The following is an 18,228-nucleotide window of genomic DNA, read 5'->3' as shown; positions in this document are numbered from 1 at the left end:
AAAAAAAAAGTTAAAAAAAATTAACTTTGAAAGACTAAAGAATCATGGTAAAAAAGCCATGGATTCTATGTGCAGTATGCCCCTAGCGCTGGAGTTCTGCCATTGTCATTGATCCGTAAACTTGGTCTTGGCTGACTGTTCTTGCTGATCTTCTGGGGGCGGGGCCTGTTGCTGTGGTTCCCAAATGTCTTTGCCGGAGGTGGAATTACCCTGCCCTTGCCGGGTGCAGGCTAAGTAATCTGCTCCGGATTGCTCTCGGGAGCTTTTGTTCCCGCAAGCTTTCCATGCGCTTTGGAGGACAAGAGAGAAAATGGCGGCCTCCCAATCTCCGCCCCGGATGAGCCGAGAACTCAGGGCCCCACTCCTCAGTGCACCCGCAAAGAAAAGCAGTCAGTCACTCCAGTCTCCCCGGTCTCTGGCCGCACTCCGTGCTCACCCAGCCTGTGACCGAGCATTTCTAACTCTGGCACACGACCCCGTGTGGAGTCTCCAGACCCAGCAGATCCCTGTGATATGCTCCCATGTCGCTCCTCCTGGGGGAGGAAGGGGAGTCTCCCTGGATCTGCCGCTTGTTGGGTTCCTGCTGGAGGAGCAGTGGCCTGACGACTGTGCCATGGATCATGGTTTATGGCAACCCCAAGCTGAGAGCCCCGCTCCTCGGCTCCGTCTCTGCAGCCGGCTTCCCTACTCCAATACCTGGGAGCTCTGCTGCAATCAGGCACCCCCGGTCTTTCTGTGACCCCGAGGGTCCTGAGACCACACTGTCCCGCGAGGGTTCCACCCCCCGCTTAGCCACCGGAGTGACGTCCCTCAGCGGAGCTGACTTCTAAAAGTTCCGATTTTGTGCTCCACGACTCTATCACTTGCCAGAAGTGGTGGACAGAAGCCCCCTCCTCCGCAGTCTATCCTCCCAAATATCGCCTCGGATTCACTTCTCCACACGTCCTACCTTCCAGAAAGTGGTCGCTTTTCTGTTCAGAGAGTTGTTGCTATTCTTTTCTTCGATCTCCTGTTGAGTTCATAGGTGTTCAGAATGGTTTGATGCCTATCCAGCTGAATTCCTGAGACCAGACGAAATCCAGGTCTCCTACTCCTCCACCATCTTGCTCCGCTCCTGAGCTTCCGTAATTTTTATCAACAATGTTTTGCAGTTCTCAGAATACAGCTCTCACCTCCTTTAAGAAATTTCTTCATAACTATCACATTCTCTTTGTTGGTATTGTAAATGAAATTGTTTTCTTAAGGTCATCTTGGCTTGTTCATTGTTAATATATAAAAATACAATTGATTCTTGTATATTGATCTTTTATCCTTCAACCTTGCCAAACTCATTTATTAGTTCTCATAGCTTTTTAGTAGATCCCTTCATCTTTTCTATGTACATGATCATAGCGAATAGAGGTGGTTTTATGTTCTTTTTTAAAAAAATTTTTTTTAATTTATTTTAGGGAGAGAGAGAATGGGGGAGTGGAGGGGCAGAGGGAGAGGGAGAGAGAATCTTAAGCAGACTCTGCTCTGAGCGTGGAGCCAACTTCAGGCTTGATCTCACAACCCTGAAATCATGATCTGAGCTGAAACCAACAGTCTGAACCCTAACTGATTTTGCCACCCAGGCACCCCGATTTTGTGTGTTACTTTCCATTTTGGATGACTTATCTTTTTTCCTTCCTTAGTTGTCCTGTCTAGAACTTTCAGTGCAATGCTAATTAGAAGTGGCAAGAGCATACATCCTTGTCTTATTCCTGATCTTAGCGGGAAAGCGTTCAGCCTTTTGCCATTAAGTATGATGTTAGCTGTGGGGTTTACATAGATTAACACTAAAGTATTAGGGATAACAGGCATCATGTCTGCAATTAACTCTCTCAAAGGGTACAGAAAAATTAATGGTGTGTGTGTGTGTGTGTGTGTGTTATGGAGAGAGAACAGAAACATGCTGAATATGATAAGGTCGATGTGGTGGATAAGGACTGAAGAACTCTAGAGTGACACATTCTCCAGTCTGTTTCCCCTGAGCCCTTTTACCAACTGAAGGGTTTACTGGCTGCCACCTCATCTATTCATCGAGTTTGAGAGCCATATTCTTGGTTTGATCCTTGCTGCAAACTCAAGACACTTCTTATTTTTCATCTTTTGTTACTTGGAGTTAAGCAGCAGTTGCCTCTTTCAATGCTACAAGTTCTGAATTTCTAGACTCTCTATTCCCTTTTGTTCCTGCTTGTAAACTAGCCAGTTATTTCTGAACCCATCTGTCTTTCAGTAATTGGAAATGCAGCAAATATTAATCCATCTCTTCCCCTAAAATTATAAGTCTAGAGACACATCATTTGCCTTCCAAATTATCAGAAGCAGTAGTATATTTTGCCACAGCATAACATGGATCAACATTTATCCTCAAAATGTTTCATATTTGGCCAGTGGGAGACCTTTGAAGCTGGCTCCTATGCCCTTCTCTTATTATTCTTTGAACATATCCTTACCGTTTGGCAAAACTAGATATTCCAGGCTCATCTTGTACTTTCCCTGACCCAGCCCTATAATCAGCCATTTATTCAAGAGCCTTGAATTGAAAATGGTATTGAGAAACCAAGATCTAGGAATTCAGTGTGCTCATTGCTACAGAAATATCAATCCTTCCAGGCCGTCTCAGCAGAACAAGCTGAGTGATATATGGAGTGATATATGGATGTATATACATACACAGGAAAACACATACACACATACCTATCTATCAACTACCTACCTACTTTGAAAACCAAATGTTCACACTGATACTTCTATCTCCAATTCCAGTCTGATACTCTAGCATTTACTCTGTCCTTCCTTTGTACCATATTTGTACCTCTTTTCTCTATCAGTAAGAAGCCTGGCTCCTATTCCTCAATATATTTACTTATCTGCTCAATCCCTCCGTGTATCATCAGCCTTCCAAACATTCAGGCTCTACCTCTTCTGGACACATCGACCACACTGACCAAGTTCCCTTGACCCTGGCTCCAGCCCTGCTGAGCACTTAATCGTATCCCAACCAAAGGAAGGGGGAAGGGGCCAACTAAGTTTTTGAGGCAGTTATACTATCAAAGAAATAATAATCTTGGCAAAAAATGTTTGTAATTGTTGGCATCTTAAAAAGACCCTTGGGGGCGCCTGGGTGGCTCAGTCATTAAGCGTCTGCCGTCGGCTCAGGTCATGATCCCAGGGCCCTGGGATCGAGCCCCGCATCGGGCTCCCTGCTCAGCGGGAACCCTGCTTCTCCCTCTCCCGCTCCCCCTGCTTGTGTTCCCTCTCTCGCTGTGTCTCTCTCTGTCAAATAAATAAATAAAATCTTTAAAAAAAAAAAAAAAGACCCTTGGGCCCCCAACCCAAGGGCTATTTATTACCTCAGCAGATGCTAGTCTATCTTAACTGATACAACAATCAATGCATGTGGGTGGGGTGGGAATGTGGGGGGGGGGGGTTACTATTTCCTAGGAGTAGTTCCCTGCTCAGTTTAATACAACTTTTCTATTCCTAATGTGTGTGTTTATATACATGTGTACATTATATATGCATATATAATTATATATGCATACATATACATACTACTAGTGGGGGAAAATTATCAAATGTATCCCTTTTTGTAATGCTAAGAACAAAAATGGGTACAAACCAAGTAAAAGTAGTAGTCTATTTTTATTTTCATAATGTTAGTGTATCTTGTTTTCAAGCTAATGTTAGGACTCTCACAAATTGAAATTTAATTCTGCTTGGAGTTAATATGTTGGTTTAGACTGGTAATTTGCTTTTCAAATTTGAGATGATCCTACCAAACATAGTAATGAGTGCCAGTGAAAGCATAGTTTCCAAACTATGTGCAGAACAGTAAGCCATTCTGTTTATCAGTTTGGCACATAAATAAATATGTCCATCTTTCCTTTCAAAAGGGCTAGTTCATAATCACAGGGAAAAAAATTAGTAAACTAGAATGCAGTCCAATTTCTGAAAGCTTCCTGGGACATGAGCCAGCCAGTTTCTTGGTGGATAATATTTGCCACCTCTCAGATGGTCAGCTCTCTGACTTGGTGATGGACATGCTGATGAAGGAGGGCTGAATCAGGGGATGCTGCTTTGGTTGGTGGCATCACTTTAGTCTTACACTGGAGAGTGGGAGGCTGTGATCCTGTGTTTCCCTCACCCTCTCTAAGCCTGTTTTCTTATCTGTGAGATAAGAAGACTGGAAACAGTAATTCCCTGGTTTATCCCAAGTTCTATGATTCTTCTACTATTAGGGTTATTTAGTTCCTTACCTTGACCAGAAATCTTATCTTCCAAAGGATTTGATGAACCTGGATTCCTGGCTTGCAGGAATTCAATGGAGAATTCAGGCATTGTCCATGTTCTTATTTAGTTGCAGCTGCTTCCCAAGAGCCTCTAAAGCAATTCGTCCCATAACTAAAGCATAAAAATAAATTCCTTAATTTCCTAATTATTCTTCTCTGCTCTGGATAACATCTGGTATTTATAATATATAGGCAGTGTCCAGTTCTAACTTCTGATCAACTTGACTAGAGCTGGTGGTACCTCCGGGAAAGGTAGAAAAGTAGCCACAGGCTCTTTGAGAAGGTGTGGAGCTCCCCACCATCCAGCCACCTCTGCTGAGGGGGCCCCCAGGCCCTGGACTCTGTGTGCAAGGGGTGTGGTCCCCACAATACAGAACAAGAGGTGGGGGTTCACAAGGACACTGAGTAAAATGGCCTAGAGCCCTATGTGAGAGAGAGTTGGGGGGAGTTGTGTCCATCTTTAATATCACAACTTTGACGTTGACAGAAGACAGCAGGGTGCTCTATTTACAGGGGACAGGTTTGTCTTGGGTGAAAGAACCATTCCACAGAAAAGCAGGCATTATGCGGAAGGTGATGAATGTGCCATTCTAAAAAGCCCACCATATTATTACACCATATGATCATCAGCCAGCTCCCAATAATTCTGTCCTTAGTATGGTTGCTGGGAAGCTGAGAGTGAGGAGTCAAAGTGTTTGCACTGTTCGGTCACTATAAAAATTACGGGTGGTAAATGAAGAATTGATCAGTGAGTTTCACCAGTTATTTGTTCTCACGAATATGAATGACAAGTGGGTTTGCACCAGTGATATTTTTTAGAGTGGCTTCAGATAATTTTCATTGAATACTTTGTATATTGACTCTTCATCCTGTTAACAGTTTGGTTTGACTTAAGAAAACGCAACAAGTATGCTGGGTTTTTTTAAATTTGTTTTGTTTGGCTTTACTTCAGAGTAGTTAAATAAAGGGAAATGGATGGTTTCATAAAAAACAATTACCAATATATAATTTAGTTTGTATCCATACTTGAAGCCCAAGAAATAACTGATAAACTTTATAGAAATGATTTGTAACTAGCCATTAACCTGTCAACGCTTGCACTTCTTGGTGTGAGGGTATGATGTACTCTCTACCTTTATATATATATAAATCGAATTCTTTGTAAAATGATCCTGTATTCAGATTGTTAAATCTTAATGATTTTCTATTAAGGGAGGGTGAAGGGCAGTTTCCTACAGCCCTGCTTTTTCATTGTTTTAAAGGGGAATTAAAAAAAAATTCAATAAATAAAGTGGTTTAGCAATTTTATTGGTAAAATTAGTTGTTTTATCAAATACAACTAAAATGCTTTTACATAATATTTATATGATTTTATAAATGTAGTTGGCCTGTTGTCTTATTTCTTGGATTTTTTTTTCCTGTGTGCAATTGCGTGAAGATGCTTTGATTACAGAACAGTGTACAGAGGTTTCCATTTTGTCTCTGAGTAGGAGGTTGCTATTACGGGATTTATAAATTGTAGACAGATTCTAGTTTTAAAACTAAGGAAAAATCAGAGTGGTGATATCTCAAATGAATTTGAGCAGAAATGGGGCATTTGTTTGATTTTTATATAACTGGAGGAAAAAAAAAATCCAGCCTCCTGTATTCTCAACCCCTACGGATTGATTCTATGGGGAGAGGACATGTTTTTCTATCACTTCCCTGCTGCTTATAGGGTCTGGTAGGGGAATAAGTTCTTTTTACAAATTTTATATAGGATGTATTAAAGAAAAATTGTTACTGCAAAATGTTTTATTACTAAGCCTGCCCACCAGGAGTAGATGGCACTTTTGATTAGGAAGCAACCTTAGTTTTTTTTGCCTATGTGTATACAGTCTGCAAAAGTTTCAAATGGAAAATAAAAGAGTATTCTAAAAGTAGAACACTAGCAACTGTGGAAAGTAAATGAAAGAATGAAGCACTTAGAAAAAACAGCCGGTGAGAAATGGCTGGAGCGGGGGATGGCCCAGGGAGTAGGAACCATGATGTCAAGTGGGGTCATCTGAATACGTTCCCATGAGTGCATGAGAATCAGCCAATCTACCCCCTCTCCCCCCCACCAGGAAATGCAAGCACAGTCATATTATTTGGGATGGTGAGGTGGAGTGAGGGAGGCTTCCTTACCCTCTTAAGGTTGTGTAAGAGTCTCTAAATGCTTACACAGCTTAGAAAACCTGCAGAGGGCTTCTGGTCTTTAGCTGATCGATGCTGAAAACAGTCATTATTCAAGTTTGCTTGGCCTATTCAAAGGCTGGTGGCTGCCTCCTCCATAGCAGGCTTGGTCCTGGTATCTTGTACCATGGTTTTTGTTATGGGTTGAATTGTGTTTCTCCCCCAAAAAGCTATGTTGAGGTCCTAGCCCTGATACCTCAAAACATGACCTTATTTGGAACAAGGGTCATTACAGACATAATTCGTTAAGATGAGGTCATACTGAAGTAGGGTGAGTCCCTACTCCACTATGACTGGAGTCCTTCTAACGACGGCCATGTGAAAGCAGAGACACACAGGGAGAATGCCACGTGACTACAAGGGCAGAGCCTGGAGCTGTGTGCCTGCAAACCCAGGAACACCAAGGATTGCCGGCATTCCATCAGAAGCTAGAAAGAGGCAAGGAAGGATTCTCCTCTACGGGTTTTAGCAGGAGTATGGCTCGGCCGACACCCTGAGTTCAGACTTATGGCCTCCACGGCGGTGAGAGAATGCCTTTCTGTTGTTTGAAGCCACACGGTTTGTGATCCTGTTGCGGCAGCCCTAGGAAACGAGCACAACTCACAACGCTGGGGCACTGGGCATTTAGTCCCCAGTCCATCCCCCCAAAGGGGCTTCCAGCAGGGGTGCTGCTTGGGGTGGGGTACGAATGGGCCACACTCCCACCTGAAGCCGAAGCCTGAGCCCTCTTGCCCTCTCCTCTGGAGGTGGCCCAGGTGAGTCTCTCTCAAAGCACCTGAATCACAACAGCTATTTACTTCCTTGGTGGAGGCAGAGAGACGTAAAAAAAGAACTTGGGCCTTAAAAACACAATACTGGCCTCTTCTTACTGGATTGGTGGGAGGGATAGAGAATTTATCACAATCATTAAAGGAAACCAATAATATGGAAAAAAAAAAAAAGCCCAATGAATTTTTTTTCCTTAATAGCTTACCTTATCATGTTAGTGTGCATTGTTTCCTATTCTGTGCTGCCCCAAACACACTCTCAGTCACCTCAAACCTTGACTGAGAGAATGATCTGAGCACAGGGGGTGTAAGGGACACGGAGGTACAGGAAGTATGGCCCTCTCCCAGCATCCTCCACCATGCAGTGACCGGCAATACCAGCATCCCACCGAGAGGAGGCAGGGGTGATGGAGGCACGGGAAGGACTATGAGCCACAAATGGGCACCGAGTGGCCAAGTGGCAAGGAGGTCACCTCTGCAGTGAGGAATAACTCACATACTGTCCTGTAACAAACCCCCTTTCCCAAACATGCTAGTGTAAGGAGGACTTGATCACTTGGGTTACATTTACACTTAAAGATAGACAAGGGACTGGGGCGCCTGGGTGGCTCAGTCGGTTAAGCATCTGCCTTTGGCTCAGGTCATGATCCCTGGGTCCTGGGATTGAGCCCCACATTGGGCTCCCTGCTCAGCGGGGAGTCTGCTTCTCCCTCTCCTGCTCCCCCTGCTTGTGCTCGCTCTTTCTCTCTCTCAAATAAATAAATAAAATCTTAAAAAAAAAAAAAAAAGATAGACAAGGGACTACCTGAAAGAATATGTTGAATGTTTGGAAATAGAGGTTTGTTTAAGGAATAGACAATTCCAAAGAGTTTGCCACTTTTCCAAAGGAAAAGAAATGGAAATATACAATATAATCAAAGATACATAATAGCTTTAATAATAACAATAATAATTTTCCTGAGTGTAAAAGATGGTAAAATTTTTAAATATATTTCCCAAAATCTGTGAAATCACTGTCCTTGATCTTTAAGAATTAGTTGTAGAGGGGGGCCTGTGTGGCTCAGTCGGTTAAGTCCCCGACTCTTGATTTTGGCTCAGGTCACAGTCTCAGGGTCATGAGTGCGAGCCCTGTGTCTGGTTCCACACTCAGCGGGGAGTCTGCTTCCTCTCCCTCTGCTCCTCCCCTCCTTCTCTCTCTCAAATAAATAAACACCTCTTAAAAAAATAAAGAACTGGCTGTAAAACTGAGGAACTGAGAACCAATGGGTTACCATCCTGCTTACAACACGATGCTTAAACTCAGGGTAATTATGAGTATTTTAAGTCTAAAATAAACAAATACCTTGAAATAAATGAAAATATAGGCACAACCTTCCTATACTTAAGATGAAACAAAACCTTAAACAAGAAGACCATTTTTGTTTTGTTTTGCAGTCAAGATCAGTTCTTTCTTTCTCAGAAAATATACATTAAAAAAAAACTCCTTGGCCTTTCAGTACCCCCGTCCTGGGCTAGTACTTCCTTCCTGCTGACAACTTCTGCTAGTGTCACCCCCCCACCAGCTGGACAGGCTGCCCAGCTGGGGATCTATTTATTCTCTGACATTTACTTAACTCCTCTCTATATTACACATCCAGCGGCAAGTTGTTTGCCATAAAATACCTCAGAGGAGAGAAGAAGTATGTAAAAGGAAACATAATTAATAACTGTTGATAAATATTGATAATTGTTAAACTTGGGTGGTGGGTACATGACATGGGGGACACATTACGTTATTCTTTCTACCTCTGTGTATTTTTAAAATTTCCATAATAAAAGCTTAAGCAACAAAAATAAAGTTGATGTCTGGTCTCTTTCCACAGGAGATTGCTTAATGCCAAGGGGCAATGAATATATCGAAAGTAATTAACACATTCTAATGAGTTATACACATGTTAACAGGCACCTTAATACCGTTAACCGTGCAAGTATGTGTCTAGAGGGCTTTTTGGAAGTGACTCCAATGTGAGGACTATTACAAAGAGCAGGCTGGAGAAGTTTGGAGAAAAGCACATTTTCTGAGAGGCTTAAATTAAATCATGATATGTAGGTCTTGAACTGGTTATGAGAGTGTCCTGAAAAATTCATCTAGTACTCACATTTTGAAGGGGAAAATTAGGAAATATCTTGTATTTCAATTACTGAAATAGCTATGACATTTCACGCCTAAGCACCTTTTTAGTGACTTGACCCTGGTGTGATAACAAGGCCCACTTGATCGCCTGCAGTGGGGACGGCGTGTGGGGGTGGAGGGGCTTGGCAGGAAGTCAGCAGGAGCCCATCCCTCCCTGGGGCTCATCTAAGTCAGGCTGCTATGTGCCAGAAGAGGAGCTTTGCTTTGGCAGAGTATCTGAAAATGTCAGCATTATTCTTTTCTGAAACTATTTTTGCCTCTTACATTTTAATTATTCTAATTTTTGGAAAGCATCTGAATACGGTAAAGACTCTTTATTCTATTATTTTGGCACTTGCTGTACTTACAGATTCCTGTTCCTAGTAAATTCTTTTTAGATTGCCTTAGAAAAATTAAACACAAATAATATGGGTAGTTCAAGTGAATTTAGTGTTTCTGAAAAGTAAGTGGGGTCTGCCTTACACAGCCTGAAGTTCTTGGTTCGTTTACAGAAAATGAGGGGAACTGCCTTGGAGCTCAGATCATATCCTTGTATAAATGATGCTAAGACCAGGTCCAGTCTCAGACATTTTGAGACCAAGTCCGTTACTGGGTTAAATAATTCCTCCCAACGTGGCACTTGCCAGCCCTCCCCAGCCGCTCTGGCTTCCCCCCAAGCAGCACATTAGCTTGACCTGCCCAAACTCCCTCTTCTTTAACCACCACCTATCTTTTTAAATCACTTGCCCCTGCAACTCAAGGGGAACGCTCCGCTACCTCTCTTTTATCAACATTAGAGACGGTAGAAGATTCCAAATCTTTTAGTATTTTGGGTGGTTTTTAAAAAACAGCGCACTTTTATTTAATAAATCAACTATTTATTAGATAAATCAAAAGAATTTGGGGCACTTTTATACCAATTCAAAGTTGTAAAAATGCTTCTCATTATTTTTTCTAAATTAAAGCAAATAGCATTATATGTTTAAATGTTCTTTTAATGACTTGGATTGATCATTTTATTGCGCCTAAGGGACTCAACTAGCCCAATTCTAGAATACTGGGCCAGGTAACTGTTATTAGAGGGGAGTCTGAGAAGGAAACAGATCCACCCTCTGGGCTGTGAACAAGACCAGGCTGTGGGCTATTGAGGGTTCAGTCAAGCAGGCTTGATGCAGCATATAAAAGTTACCACAGTAAACAGTAAGTGGTAGCTCACACGTGTGGTTCCATAGGGAAGGGAGATTTCACTGCAAAGTAACAGGAGTGCTAGTATATGTGGACAGAATACCGCAAGAAGGAATCCACGAGCAGTAACTAAATTGTTGATTAATAGGGGGTTAGCACAGGGAATGCCTTCGGGTAGTATGGCTTTCCTTCTCTTTTTTTTTTTATAAAGATTTTTTTTTTATTTGTTTATTTGAGAGAGAGAGAATGAGAGAGAGCAAGCACATGAGCGGGGGAGGGTCAGAGGGAGAAGCAGACCCCCCGCCGAGCAGGGAGCCCGACGCGGGACTCGATCCCGGGACTCCAGGATCGTGACCTGAGCCGAAGGCAGTCGCTCAACCAACTGAGCCACCCAGGCGCCCGCCTTTTTCTTTTTTCTAAAAAAAGATTTTTTAAAAAAAATTTAAAGATTTTATTTGAGATTGAGAGAGCATGAGTTGGGGGAAGAGCAGAGGGAGAAGGAGAAGCAGGCTCCATCCCAGGACCCCGGATCATGACCTGAGCCGAAGGCAGTCGCTCAACCAACTGAGCCACCCAGGCGCCCCTGGCTTTCCTTCTCTTAAGAGAGACAGTGGTGAGAGTTTGTCAGGGCAGATCTTAGAGGGATTTTTGGATACAAATAATCAAAACCAGGATCCAGTTATCGAAACTTATTGAAACAATATGGTCTTAAAGCCCGCCCAGTCATTGCTCCTGAGATTGAAGGCCCCGATGCCCTAGTAATAGCAGTTTGAACGCTGTATCAATTTTCTACTGCTGCATAAGACATTACAAGACATTTAGTGGCTTAAATCAGCACACACTTATTATCCACAGCTTCCTTGGATTAGGAGTCTGGGCACCTGTTAGTTAGATCCTCTGCTTAGGGTCTCACTAGACTGAAACTGAGGTGTCGGCTGGGGATGGGATCTTCTCTGAGTCTCAGAATCCTCCTCCAACCTCATTCACGTGGTTGGCAGAATTCAGAGCCTTGTGGCTGTAGAACTAAGGTCCTTGTGTTCTTGTTGGCTCCCAGCTGGGGACCACGCTCAGCTCCGAGAGGCTGAGCCTCTAGCATACGGCACCTTCCCAGCATAGCACCTTACTTCTTGGCAGCCAGCAGGAGACTCTTCCTCCAGTTGGCTACAGTGGAGTCTGTGACAATGGTAACATGACCACTAGAATCACTGTTCCAACACCTTTGCCATATAATGCAACCTAATCAAGAGAAGGACTATCTCATTATATTGACAGGTCCTACCTGCACTGGAGGGGGAGGGGCAGCGCACACACACCATGGGGAGGGAATCTCGGGGCCACTGTGGAATTCTGCCTACCACAAATACTGAATTATTCAACACTGAGCCAACATTCTTTGAGTGTTTACTAAGAGCCCAGCATTGTGCCACAACTGGGGATACAAAGCTGAACAAAGATAGATAAGGAAGCCCACAGATTAATGGAGGAGACACAATTGACAATTAATTCTAAAACAAGTTACTACATTTGTAATAGTCAAATGCGGAAAGAACACAGAAAAGATAGTCAAGAAGGTGAGGTATAGATCAAAAGGTGTTTTTTAGACAGACAGTAAAGAAAAGGCATTTCAGGCAGAAAGCATGTTTATCTGTCAAGATGTAGAGATACTGGAAAGCCAGTTTGAGAGGCTTTGAGTGGTAGGTCTTGACTGGAATGGAGGAGGCCTGTGGAAGAGAGGCCCAAACAGAGGTCAAGTGCCAGACCAGGAAGGACACAGACTTAGGACTTCATCATGGGCAAGAACCATTGAAGGAATTTGTGAAGGGATATTAATAAGTTAAGGTCACAGAGGCCAAGATATACCAAAAAAAAAAGAAGTCCCTATAAAAATAAACATTTCAGCATAAACAAGCAGAATTGAAGAGCAAAATCTCATACAAATTGATAATAGAAAGACCAATATCCAAAAGAAAATGAGCAAGAGACAAGTAAAAGCAATTAATAGAGGAAATGAGGAAATGCAAAAGGCTGATGAACATAGGGAGAAGTGTTTAAGATCACTTGTGATTAAGAAATTGAAGATTAAAACAGTGAAATTTTGGCTATGAAATTATTAGGATAATGCCTATACAAAAAACATCTATACATACTTAAGACTATTGAAGGATAATTCACCAAAGATTAAGCAGGTATGGAGGTTTCACAGATAATTTTTGTTTCCTTCTTCATACTCTGTTTTCTAAATTTTCCCAAGAAACCTGTGTAAGTTCTTAATATAATAACTAATATATTCATTTATTTTAATAAACAGAGCTTCTAATAAAAAACAGCAATTCCTGCCCAGCCAATTCACCTCCAGGGGCAAGCACTCTGAGCTCTTCCAGTTGATTCTTCTGGTATTTACCTCCCTCTTTCTACATGACGTGCACACATTGTTATCTCTGGACTGATCGATTTTAGCAATTACCTCCTGACTTCTTGTTAGTACAGCGTGCTAGATTCAGCTCTCTGACACTATCATCCTCTGCCCACTTTCTCCCCTTCTCTCCATACAGGTAAGTCATGACTCAAAAAAATTCAAATCAATAACATCTTAAAAATTGTTATGATTATGTAATAATTACATGCGTTGAGTTACTCTCTGAGCCAGTGTACTGTAGGTCCATGTCCTTTCTTGTACAAAGTTGTTTTTCCTAGAGTTAATAATTTAAAAATTGTCTCCTTTTTTGTTTGCGTAGTTTTCTAGGTTCTTGTTGATGTTTCCTAAATTCTCCAACATTTCTCAGATGCTTATCAATAATTTTTTTTTTTAATGCTCAAGCAAATTAAATAATACATCACTTCCACTTCCCTCTCTCTCCCATATCTCCCTTTCACACACCGCCCACCTTAGTCTTGTCTGGACTGGTTGTTCTCTGGGCTGTTGCTCAGCTGTGCCCTGGAATCTTCCTTTACTGCATCCCTTGTGTTGAATCTCTTCTTCCTGGATCATATATATATATATATACTTTGCCAGTGTTCTACTGGAAAGCTTGGTACCATTTGTTTTTTCCTTTGTGACATTTTTTTCTCTTCTTTGGAAGATTTTTGATTATCTCTGATAGTCTGCAATTTCATTATGACTTGGAATCGGTACTGGGGGGTCTCTTTAGTCTCGTGATATTCTTTGATTCTGCTAAATAGTCTTGCTTTGACTCTTTAATAGCTTCTACCCTGTTTCTCTTTGTCTTTCTGGAACTCCTATTAGTCGCCTGCAGTGGGGATTGGCATGTGGGTGGGGTCAAGTAGCTCCAGATACATAAAGAAAAGCAAGTGCAGAATCTAGGAACAAAACAGAACATGACAGAAGTGGTTTATCCACAGATGAATACCTTGACAGTCAGGATTCATTGTAGGAAACAGAAACCTTTCTAGTTACTCTAATGGAAAGGTATTGAAGTGATGACATCGGAAGTGCTGGGTGGGTAGACACTAGAATGAACTTCCAGGATTAACTTCAAGAAAGAGAAGAACAAACTGGCCTATGGCAGGGGGTGGCCATCACTTCAGCCACAAAGAGGAGGGTGGGGAGTTAGAAGTCTCTCTGTGGACCTGTTCAGTACAATACGCTAACACAGTAGTGACTCAGGAATCAGAAGTCACGGATGTCACTATTGTGATGCCTCGTGACCCCACAGGGCTAGGGACGAGACCCTGGAGTGCTGCTGCAGGCCGATCCGGCCTGTGCAACCATCCCTGCCCACTGTACGAGCTCGTGGCAGGACGACGGCCCTGCCTCACATCCCCTTTCAAATCGCATCAAGTGCATCTAATTGGCAGAACTTGTACTCAGAACCCTCACCCTTTTGGTATTGTAACCCCCACAGAACAAAAAAACAGAGAACACTGGAAAAGAGGACAAGGGCCGAGTCATCACAACCACCAGCATACATACACACAGGGCGGTGCTGTGCATGACAGCCATGGGATCTGCGACAGGGACGAGGGGCTGCTGCAGTGACAGCCTTGACTACAGGTGGTCAGGATTCCTCATACAGAAAAACATTAAGGTCTGACGTGAATTGGATTTTTTTTTTTTTTTTTTTTTTAGAGCAGAGAAGAGTGTTTCACTCATGTAATTTATACGTAGATTCATTCCAGCAGAGGACCGGAGGAAGAGAGAAATGATATGTGTTTGTAAAGAAAGGCAGGGGGCATTCTAGTCAGTATTAACCTATCTGTATAAAATTAGGAAATAAAAAGATTGCTCTGCCCAGTTGAAACATTTAGTATGTAGGTATGCACAAATGGTAGAGGGTCATGTAATCAAGGGTTTCGATTTGATATGGGACAATTCGCTCAGAAGTTCTGACATTTCTAACCAGCAAGAAAATGAGAGGATGTTCTCAAAATGAAATCTGTGTAAGCTTTTTTGAAAAAACAAGGGATCCACCTGAGTCATTGAGGGATGAGACAAAATATGAAATCTTCTGATAAACCAAAGAATCCAAACTTTATGAATATCTAAAGTTGAAGATGTCAACTTGAATACAGTGACCTCCTATGCTAGGAAATATACAATGTTTTAAGCTAATGGTTACAGGGGCGCCTGCGTGACTCCGTCGGTTAAGAGTCAGCCTTCCGCTCAGGTCATGATCTCAGGTTCCTGGGATTGAGCCCCGCATTGGGCTCCCTGCTCAATGGAGAGTCTGCCTCTCCATCTGCCCCTCCCCTCACTTGTGCTCTCTCTCTCTCTCTCTCTAATAAATAAAATCTTAAAAAAAAAAAAAGATAATGGTTACAGTCCAGTCTATAACATCTCAGTTTATAAATTCAGATTTTTCTAAAGGGGCTACAGACAACCCTGCAAAGACATTTCCCTAGTTTTCTCCCTTGCATGTTTTCAGCTTCCAATATTCTCTTAATAAGTTGCTTCTAAAAGTTCCTTTGAGGGCGCCTGGGTGGCTCAGTTGGTTAAGCGACTGCCTTCGGCTCAGGTCATGATCCTGGAGTCCCGGGGCCGAGTCCCGCATCGGGCTCCCTGCTCGGTAGGGAGTCTGCTTCTCCCTCTGACCCTCCTCCCTCTCATGCTCTCTCTCATTCTCTCTCTCTCAAATAAATAAATAAAATCTTAAAAAAAAAAGTTCCTTTGATTTTCATCTCCTTCTCACACCTGCATCAACAAAAAACTCCCTTCTCAATCTGTCCATGATTCCTTTTTACTAGCAACAGCTAGTAAAACTCCTAATTAGGAGTACTTGCAGTTTCAAGGCTTTAAACAAGATTCCACTTGCCACGACCAAGTTAGAAAAGCAGGGCCTAAATATAACTAGACTGTATTTTAAATGAATATGGGCTGTTCCTGAATTTTAAGCAACTTTCACATAACTAATGTTCATATTCATTAACCAAGGCTATGTAAATGGCGTAAAAAGAAATTATAGGCTCAGATGTCCAATCTTTATGGAAGCATTCTTCAAATGAGCAGGAATAGACATTTAATGTGTTTTAGGGATCACTCAAACCGTATTTTTTAAAGGTCTACATTATATTTTACTTTCACAATTTGATGTCCCAGTAAAGCTGATTCTCAACTAGTTTTCTCAGATGATAGTGATTGACAAGTAACATCTGCACAAAATCTGTTGAACACCATCTCTACATCTGGTAAATTCCCTAGTGTGGAGCCCCCCAAAGCCACACAGAATTCGGTGACAGTACATGTCCTATCCTCCACTAGGGTACACAGACATCTGACTTTAGTGTCCACCCACTGAGGACAATGATGCAGAAATAGGTTAGATGGGGGGGTGGGTGGGGAAGCTACCAAGTCTTTGTTTTGTCAGTGTGGTTGGCGGCAGCCTCCGGGGCTCGGGTGGCTACAGCGGTGGCTGTGACCATCCAGTGGTCAGCGGGTTCTTGCCTGGAAGAGGTGCAGCTGACTAGAATTTCAGGTACCAGCTCCTTTCTCCAGCCAGCGCTGTTGTGTGGTTCTGAAACTTGGTCTTGGAGGCTCAGCCAGTTCTGCTTGCCCTGCATTTAGTACCCTCCTTTTACTTAATCGGCTCAGCAGTTCTTAAAGTTTGTGGTCCAAGGACTCTGGGGGTCCCCAAGGCCTTTTCAGGGGATCTGTGAGATCCTCCATTTTCTAACTTTGGATCTGTGTGAAGCCAGCTTTTTTCTTCGATACACCTCAGTCAAAGCAGTATCATGGGTGCTCGCTTCGGCAGCACATATACTAAAATTAGAATGATACAGAGATTAGCATGGCCCCTGCGCAAGGATGACACGCAAATTCGTGAAGCGTTCCATATTTAAAAAAAAAAAAAAGCAGTATCATGGGGTGCCTGGTGGCTCAGTCAGTTAAGCGTCTGCCTTCGGCTCAGGTCATGATCCCAGGGTCCTGGGATCAAGCCCTGTATCGGGCTCCCTGCTCAGCGGGAAGCCTGCTTCTCCCTCTGCCACTCCCCCTGCTTGTGCTCGCTCACTCTCTCTCTCAAGTGATTACATAAAATCTTAAAAAAAAAAAGCAGCATCACAACAGATTGAATGCAGAAAAGGATATGAGAATACAGCTGCCTTCTATTAAGTTAGACATAAAAGAGGATTACAAAAATTTGAAACAATACGACTCTTAATTTTTGTTTTAGAAAAATTAGTTATTTTTCCAAAAAATGCTATTTTATGTTAACATGTAATGGGTTTGTTATGGGGTTATTTTATTATTTTATTTTTAAGATTTTATTTTTAAGTAATCTCTACACCCCAGATGGGGCTCGAACTCATGACCCTGAAATCAACAGCTGCATGCTCTACTGAGTCAGCCAGGTGCCCCAATTATGGGATTATTTTAAAATTAAATATTGCTCGGTTTTCATTCCTAACATGGTAAATATCAATAGATATGACACACGTAAACACAAGTTCTTTGGGGTCCTAAACAACTAAGGGACCTCCAAAGAGTTCTAGAGTATAAAAGGGCCTTAAGACCAAAGAGTGCTGAAACAGAGTAGATTCTGTTACTTTATCTAAGAAGGTAACCTCTAATAATAGGTTGAATATTAGAGGTTACCTTGAATAGTAGAGGTTACCTTTTTAATTTTCCATCCAGATTTGGGTGATCACGAGAGAAGTTGGTTTAGACAGAATACACAGTATTGTCCCCACTGAGGAGAAAAGGAGGGAGATGCAAAAGCAGCATATGTTGGAACCAAGGCCAGAGCCAATGGGAGGGTCAGGAAAGTGGTGTCTTCATAGATCAGTGGAACAGAATAGAGAGCCCAGAAATGGGCCCTCAACTCTATGGTCAACTAATCTTCGACAAAGCAGGAAAGAATGTCCAATGGAACAAAGACAATCTCTTCAACAAATGGTGTTGGGAAAATTGGATAGCCACATGCAGAAGAATGAAACTGGACCATTTCCTTACACCACACACAAAAATAGACTCCAAATGGTTGAAAGACCTCAATGTGAGACAGGAGTCCATCAAAATCCTAGAGGAGAACACAGGCAGCAACCTCTTTGACCTCAGCCGAAGCAACTTCTTCCTAGAAACATCGCCAAAGGCAAGGGAAGCAAGGGCAAAAATGAACTATTGGGACTTCATCAAGATAAA

At 42.4% G+C, this 18,228-nt stretch overlaps 1 protein-coding gene and 1 non-coding gene across 2 annotated transcripts in view; one reads left to right on the top strand and one right to left on the bottom strand.

Annotated features, from left to right (window-relative positions):
• Positions 1–18,228, bottom strand: part of SDHAF4 (succinate dehydrogenase complex assembly factor 4) — a 52,669-nt gene that overhangs the window by 9,889 nt on the left and 24,552 nt on the right. The gene's annotated exons all lie outside the window — the stretch shown is intronic.
• Positions 16,825–16,928, top strand: LOC115939577 (U6 spliceosomal RNA). Its single transcript, XR_004074362.1, has one exon. It is a non-coding gene; the product is annotated as a U6 spliceosomal RNA (small nuclear RNA).

This window comes from Leptonychotes weddellii, chromosome 8 (genome assembly GCF_054177405.1).
Source record: "Leptonychotes weddellii isolate Sample4059 chromosome 8, ASM5417740v2, whole genome shotgun sequence".
Classification (NCBI taxonomy): domain Eukaryota; kingdom Metazoa; phylum Chordata; class Mammalia; order Carnivora; family Phocidae; genus Leptonychotes; species Leptonychotes weddellii.
The sequence above is the reverse complement of the archived record's forward strand: the minus strand, read 5'-3'. Positions and strand labels throughout refer to the sequence as shown.